Below are 8,165 nucleotides of genomic sequence, written 5' to 3' on the forward strand. Positions count from 1 at the left end.
GATCATCCGTTAACTGACAAATGTACAGTCTTGAATGAATGATTTCTAGTGTCCAAACCATGTGAAAGAGTATAAATCATGTTCTATTAGTTTTATTTAGAAGAGTTAGACTTTATTTGTAAACTGTTTAGTAGAATTCTTTCCTGAAACATGATAAGTGTAAGAAAATGGAAGCATTTCTTAATATTAAGTAAGCAGCATCGAGTCACCTTGCAATAGTCACAGGTGTCTAATAATGGATGTGCTATTTTCCAAGGTAGTGAGCCTGCACAGATGCTAATATCCATTGCATATCTATGTTACAGGAGGGTTCATGCATTGAGTGTATGTCATGGCCATACTGAAAACAAAACCTCTCAATATTTGAAAAGCTCTTTAAAGCTTACATGTACTATTATCATTCTTAATTACACTAGCTCTATGAGGAAAATAGATGTAGCATAATTGTCTTCATTTGATGCATGGGGAAATGCTGAGCATCAGAAAAATTATGTGACTTTCTCAAAGTTATGTACCAGGAAAATTAAAAAGCTAGAACTCACATCCTGTATTTCTGCTGCTGTGTTCTTGAGTTTGCATCATATATACACATTCATGTTTCTAGTTTTGTGATGGGTAGCATTTGAAGAACTCTCTCTGAAAGATTCACTCTTCTTCTCAGAATTTCTCTCTTTTTTGTGCTCTCTACATCTACTCAATTCTTGTTCCATTCACAAAACACAAATTGCAAAGTCCACATGCACTGGTTAAAGACCTAGAGTGTGATTCAGAATTTGAAAAAAAAAAAATTGCCGCCCTACTCCCTGACCTGAATCATTCCTCTTCAAACTTTGCCCTGGAATCCAGAATAAGAAGAATACCAAAACGGGTACCATCCTTTGTTATTCTCTCTGCAGTGATGGAATTCTGAAAGGTCATGGGGTGAGAGGAGGAACATTTCTTGCTGTGAATTTCTCTTGAGATGAACACTGCTTTTTAATCTAAATCTGTGGTTATGTAGTCATTCAGCTGGTGACTAATTGGGATGGCTGTGCCCGAGATGGTAGCAGGAAGCCAATTCTATGAGGCTGAGAATGGGCTCCTACCTTGCTATAATTTACTGCCATAATGAGAGGAAAGAGAAAAATACCACTAATATTTCATAACCAGAGTGTTAGCAGACCTTTGTGTTTCCCTCCAACGATCTGAAGCACACCATAAGGAAAAATATGAGTTGCCATCCTGTGCAGATTGGTTCAGTTGCTTTATTTTTTAATATTTCAAGATTAATTCAATTTTTTCCATTCTAAAAAAATAATTTGTTTTCTTAAAAATGGGCTAAATCTGTATAATGCTTATGGTAGTATGGTCATTTTGATAAGATTAATTCTGCCTATCCAAGAGCAAGGTAGATCTTTTCATCTTCTAAGGACTTCTTTGATTTCTTTCTTTAGGGTTCTGTAATTTTCATTATATAGATCTTTCACCTCTTTTGTTAAGTTGATTCCCAAGTATTTTCTTTTTTTTGAGGCTATTGTAAATAGGGCAGTTTTCCTTATTTCCCTTTCTGAGGATTTGTCACTGATATATAGAAATGCCTTTGATTTATGGGTGTTGATTTTATATCCTCCTACATTGCTGAATTCATTTATTAGTTCTAGAAGTTTTCTGGTGGAGCTTTTTGGGTCTTCTAGGTATAGAATCATATCATCAGAAAATAGTGCTAATTTGAGTTCTTCTTTTCCTCAGCTAGTAGAAGCATTGGACTTTCCTTTCTTTACATCTTCTCAGGATAGTAAATACAAAGACTTTCTGTAGGCATGAGTGCTACTTAAAGGCTGAGGTATGCTTTCTTTTTATTGCATTTGCTCAAAATTGATTTTTGTATGTAAATTGGTACAAGTCAAAGTTTAATAATAAAATGTATAAACTAGTAATGCAAACTTATGTTCCATTATCTTGTATGAAGTCAATGATAAATGGCACGATGTTAGAAACATTTCGCAGTGTTTATTATCTGAGGTAATCTTTTTTATTTAGATTCTAAATAAGTAGTCCTCATTGCTGCTACATATAGTTTATTTTAAATAATCGTAACTGGTATACCTGTTAATTTTTAATTTGATTTCAAAGTATAAAATATACTATTTCTACTTTTAACTACAACCTATAAATTCCCTAAATAAAGTCAACAAATATGGTGAGTAATTAAATGTGAATGAATCGCTATTACTAAACCCATTTTAATTTGCTAAGTGCGTTTCTGATTGACCATCTTGACTGGAAGTAGAAGCGTTCATGTAATCCATCTGAATGTCCTTCTCAGCCTTGTGTTCTTCTCCAGTTGCCTTTCCCTGCTGTGAAACAGTAAGGCAGGCAGACTTGTGGTTGTAGAAACACATAGCCTTGGTTTATATTGTTTGGTCAAGTCATAAATTTATTCCTAGTCAGGATGATTTGTAGAGAAGGCAACATCAAGGAAATAGAATCAGCGGGGAATATTGAAAGGATCGGATCATTACTTTTGCCATTCCAACTTTCATTTGTTTCATTCAGCAAATATTGCACACCATATTATGAGCATAAAAAATTTTTAAACTTTGAGTCCTTCTAGTAATTTTCAGCCTTTCCCGAGAGGCATGCAAGCCATAAGACAAGGAACTCTGTTAAAACAATAGGTGAAAGATTCAGTGCTTCCAATGCCAAAAAGGGATCTTGTCTGTGTCTGGGATTCATTTCCCCAGATTAGACACCTGAATCTGAGTAGAATGTCAAAGGGTGAATTTATGAAGTTGATTTAAGGAAAGATCCTTCTAAAGAGTGTGATATTTAAATAAATGGCAGCATGTAGCCACACGTTGTATGCAAGGCAAATACTTTGATGTGACTAAAATCATGTGTATGCTTAAGGTAGTGGCAAAATTTTTGTTTAGAGAGCTATAGAGAGGTAGTATTTAAAGTTCTCAGAAATGTTTTGAAGGAACCTGGATTTGAGTTGAATAAGTTTTTAGACTGAAGCATTATAAAAAGCCATACTGTTCTAGCATCTGATGGATCGGAGTGGTAACTGGTAAATGCCTTTCTTCTATTTTCTTCCTACTTATACAAATGTCAAGACAGTCCATTTATAGTGCCTTGTCAGGATGGATATAGTTCCTCTCCATTTCTGTGCAGATCAGGTATACAGAAACACTCCATAATCTTAAAAGACTTCCTCTTATGAACTAGACTAAGGCCATCACAGTAGGGGTAGAGAAGGAAGAGGCAGGAAGGAAAAAGTGTGGGGAGCGATAGGACATGATCTTGACCATGTCCCAGGGAACCATTCAGAGTCAAGGGTGAATGAGAACTAACTGGGATAGGAGAGAAATGATAGCATTTTCAATCTGGAAAAGGACTAGGCATGAGCATGAACTGTGATAGAGGAGAAACAACTTAGAATCCCATGTTCAACTTAATTTGATGGATCACATGTAACTCAAAGATTCCGATTATCCCAGATATTTCAAGAGTACTTTTCATGGTTCATTTTATATGACTGTTACTTTAGTAGCATACATAAGTGAATTCTATGTAACTCCTAGAGCTACAAAAAATTACTTAGAATTGTGCACATATAGCATTGTGGGAACAAGAACAAGGAAATCTTTAAGTTTGCATTACTAATAAATTAATTTATAAATATTAATAAAATATAAATAATAATGATAGTGAAAGGCACTATGCACTAGGCCTATATTAAACATACTCCTGTTATCTCATTTAATCATTACAACCTTGGGAGGAAGGTTGTTTTTGCAAGCAACAAATAAGAGGTAATAAAGTAAAACGGTTGTTTAAGGCATCATGATGGCGAGTAGTCTTAGTAGGACTTAGACCCAGGCATGGTGAAAAAGTCAAGTGTAGGTGTGTTTGAGGATAACTTGCACATATATAATCTATAAAGCCTCTGTCACTCTGTCATCATGAAGCTCTGAGATGAAAAGGTAATTGTTTAAGAGGTCTAAATTTATTAGGCCAGTGGAAGTATTTATATCAGGAATTCAAGAGAGAGAGGGAAAAATGAAGCGACTGCCATGTATTCATTGCAGGTTATCAGGGAACTTATACTAGTAGTTGGGAGAACAGAGCCACCCTTAAAGCAATCCTGAAGGAAGTATCTCAGATCCTGTGGGGCTCCTGACCTGTCTGTGCTCACTGCAGATGTACCTGAAAGTGGCCTCCATGCTGTTCCCACAGGTCTCACCACTGACATCCAGGTGCCCAAACCAAAAGCATGCTTTAGGATGCTAAGGATACCTGTGGGATGGTGCCTGCTAATTTATAAAGGACATTAAGGGCTATGGAAGAAACAATTTTTTAGAATTCTGGTTGCCCTAATAGCAGAAAGTAAATTCTAAACTGGACCTTTCTCTTAAAGCATACTTGATAATGAGCTTTCAAGTATGATATCCAACTCCATCCTGTCTTCCTTGTCCCAGTGGTCCTTTTTGTAAGATTTATGATGAGGGAATAAAGGTGCTCCAATGTCTTGGCTTAAATCCAAACCAGGAAATTCTATTAGGCTTCCAAAATAGATTTCTCCAACAGTTTCAATTAGGTCAAAAAAAAGAAAATCTTACTCCCCCACTTTAAGAAAGTGTGACTGCAGGCCCTGCCATCTTCATTTGGATTCATGGAGGCATAAATGCACTTGTTGAGAAATATATTTGACAGCCACACATTGAAGAATTCTGTAGAAATGTGAGGTTACTGCCATATTTCTGTGAAAATCCATAATCCAACCTCTGGCCTCTGAGGGGGAAAAACTGCTCTTTCTACAGTCAAAGTATCCAGTGGCTCCATTATTCCCAACACAGGGAAGTAAACACATAAATAAAATATTAGTGGTGATTTTTAGGAGCATGTTCTGTTTTTAAAAGTCTTTTATCACTTTTAAAATAGCTTGAACAATGCATCCTGAAATTCACCAAAGGCATTTTTTAACCCCTTTTTCTGCAGGAAATGTGTACTCATGAACCTTAATTGAGTCTTAAAGGAAAAGGCTTGATTTGTGGGGTATCATTGTTTTTCCTTCTACTTATAAAAAATTCACTCTTGCTGACTTTTTTACTCCTATCTTCCTCTTGTTTCACCAATCCACAAGATATACTTGTGAAAATGGATACATTGTAAGAGCAAGGATAAGGGGGAGAGAGAATGCCCATGTCTAAACAGCAACAACATGCAAAAGGGAAGCAGTATTGGAGGAGGATTGTGAGAAAATTAAACAGATAAATTCACAGAAACACCAAATAATTCTTTCCATGCATTTCTTTATCTCCCTCCATTATTCTCTTTGAAGAGCACAGGCCCTGTAATTCCTCTCTTTGTCTTTCTTGTCCTCCACCAAATCTCCAGAACTAAAACAAATCAAATCAAGAATTAACCTTTTAAGCATGAAATATATCTCTATGCTATGCTACACATGTCCTCTATAAATCATTCTATGGGAGAAGTCTGGGAGATCCACACAGCTCCAATTCCCAGGTGACTCCTGGGGAGCGCTAGCAGCAGCCCCCCTCATCTACTATGATGGCTTTTCTCTGGCTGAAATACTGTTTTGCTACAGCCTACGGTAGGAATAAGCTCTTCAAATAATTTCTTCATGCAATATACAGCAACATCACAATTATAAAACTGCACTGCAGCAAGGTTATAGACCCAGAGGGAAAAAAAAATGGTGAAACGTAATTATTTGTGAGTAATGAAGTAATTCCATGGCCTAAGGCTGTAGAATTATGCCAAGACTTAATCACAAGGGAAAAGATCAAGGAGGTAAGGTGGACTCAGGTTCCCAGCTCTTTTTTCCCATGCTGCATTGTGCAAGAGTGGGCTCCCTGCAGGACTCTGAGCTGTTGGCTCCTAGCCATCTCATTACCACCATCACAACAACCGTGAAACTAATAATGGCAACCATTTACTGAATGCCTATAATGTGCCAGGCATGTGGCACTGTTATCTCTGATCCTTCCCTTAGTCCTACAAGTCAGTACCAATATTCCCATTTTACAGAGATATTAAATTAACTTGTCCAAAGAGGGTCACTGACTCAGGATTCAAATATAGGTAAGCCTCATTCTAATGACTTGGCTTGTGAAGTCAACCTATAGGCCTTTGGTGACTTACCTGTCTCTGTAAGTATCTGTGCTCCACATGTATACTCTTCAAGGAAAAGAAAATCCCAAGAGAATAGGGTTTCTCAACTCCTTAAAATATACCTTGGATTTTCTTATTACCCCTAAAGCCTTCTTAAACAATATCTTTTCTAATTGCCCCTCGAAGCCCCACAATATTATAATACAATTATACAGTATATATCTATTATGTATCTTTTGTACTGTGGCCCTTTTGAGGACTGCAGACTTTTGTAACATCTAAGTGTTTTGCATCCCCTGGTGGTGATATTGACCCTGATGGGGATACATGCTCTCAAGTGGCAGTACACCTTGAAGCCCTCCTTTTATTCAGTGGCACCCAAGAGGGATAACAGATTTATTCTTTCCCTTCTCCTCATCAGGTAGCTGAAATATATTATGACAGAACCTCAGTGATGCAGATCTATGGTGGATCATTGTGTAGATTTAGTAAAGAAGGGGAACTATTCAGGGAGCATTCTATAGACTCTTCAGATGGGGAACCTGAAGTGAGGGGAGCAGAACAAGCAAGGCTGCCATTCCCTAAGCTAACTGTGGCTGGCCATTAATTGTTTTTCTTGTAATTGTTGATTGATCTATAATTTGATTGTCGAATCCAGGCTTTTATAATAAACCATGGGCTGATCTATCCAATTAAGAATCTAGGGGCTCAAAGGAATCCAAACACATGACTGGACTTACTGAGAAATGGAGGCTAAACAGCTTAACAGAGGGACCAATTAAAAACTCCTGGAAAGTGGGAAGAGATTTAGATTTAAATTGAATTAGCCTTTATGAAGCGCACACTATTCACTAGGATTGGCCTGGATGTTCTTACATTGCCATATATCTAAGTTTCCCAATCACTGTGAGGCAGATGGAAACCTTTGCCTTTTACAGCCCAGGAAACTGAAGGTCAATGCAGATATTCAAAACTTGCTGAAGAGCACACAACTGTCAAGTGGCAGAGTAAAGAGCGAAGGCCAAGCATGCTTCAGTTTCACTCCAGGTGTTACTTTACTTTTTGTTCCATTTATTCTCCATCTGACACAAATATACATAAAGGTACATTTTCTGTATACACCAAAAAACATAACCACCAAATCACAAGACATTAGGGTGGGGTGCATATTTAACAATTACAGTAGACTTATTTAGAAAATTTAAAATTAAATTTTGTTTTCTGTACTTTTTAAATGAAGAAGTTTAGAAAACAATGCATTTTTAAAGTATCTATAAATTGCTGACTGGAAAGGAAAGATGATTTTGTATTTTCTCACCAAGCCTCTTCTGTTGTATTAATTTCATTTTCCTATGTCTAAAACTGTCACAGATCAAAACTCAGAACAAAGGAGTGGAATATAAATTACTGTGCTTGGGTGTGGGATCTAAGCTAATAAGAATCTGTCTTAAATTGACTATAACATGCAAAATTTAAGAAAAAATAATCCTGAGTCTTTCTCTTCATGGCTTAGTCTAGAGAGAGCAGCACACTTTTCCCTTAACTATTTGTATCCCAAGCAAACAATATGAAATAATAGCTATTTAGAAAGTCAGAGTTAATTTACTTATATGACAAATAATAAGTAAGATGGACCAGGTTTTTGCCAGATAATGGCTTTGGCAAAGTTTATTAATTAGACAAGAATCCCTGCCCTCAAGGAGCTATAGTTGCAGTCAAGAAGCTATAGTTGCAGTCAAAGAGACAGAGATTAAACAAGAAACAGGTAGGGGAGTATCTTCTTACAATTTTAATGAACATCAGAATTTCAGAGCCAGGGTCCCTTGATAGAGAATAAAGGTGGCAGTGGTACAAGAGTCAACATTAGTTCTCTGGAGATGAGACCTAATTGGGATGAGAACAGGGCTTTGAGAACAGAATGACGGGCTCTTCAGCCTGAAGCAACAAGTGAGCTCTAGAGAAGAAGTAATGTATTTAAGGGGAAAAAGTGTTGGGAGTGATGTGGCAAGGGGAGAGTGGCCAGAGATTCCTTCCTAGAGTACAGAGAT

This window comes from Marmota flaviventris, chromosome 8, assembly GCF_047511675.1.
Source record: "Marmota flaviventris isolate mMarFla1 chromosome 8, mMarFla1.hap1, whole genome shotgun sequence".
Lineage (NCBI taxonomy): Eukaryota > Metazoa > Chordata > Mammalia > Rodentia > Sciuridae > Marmota > Marmota flaviventris.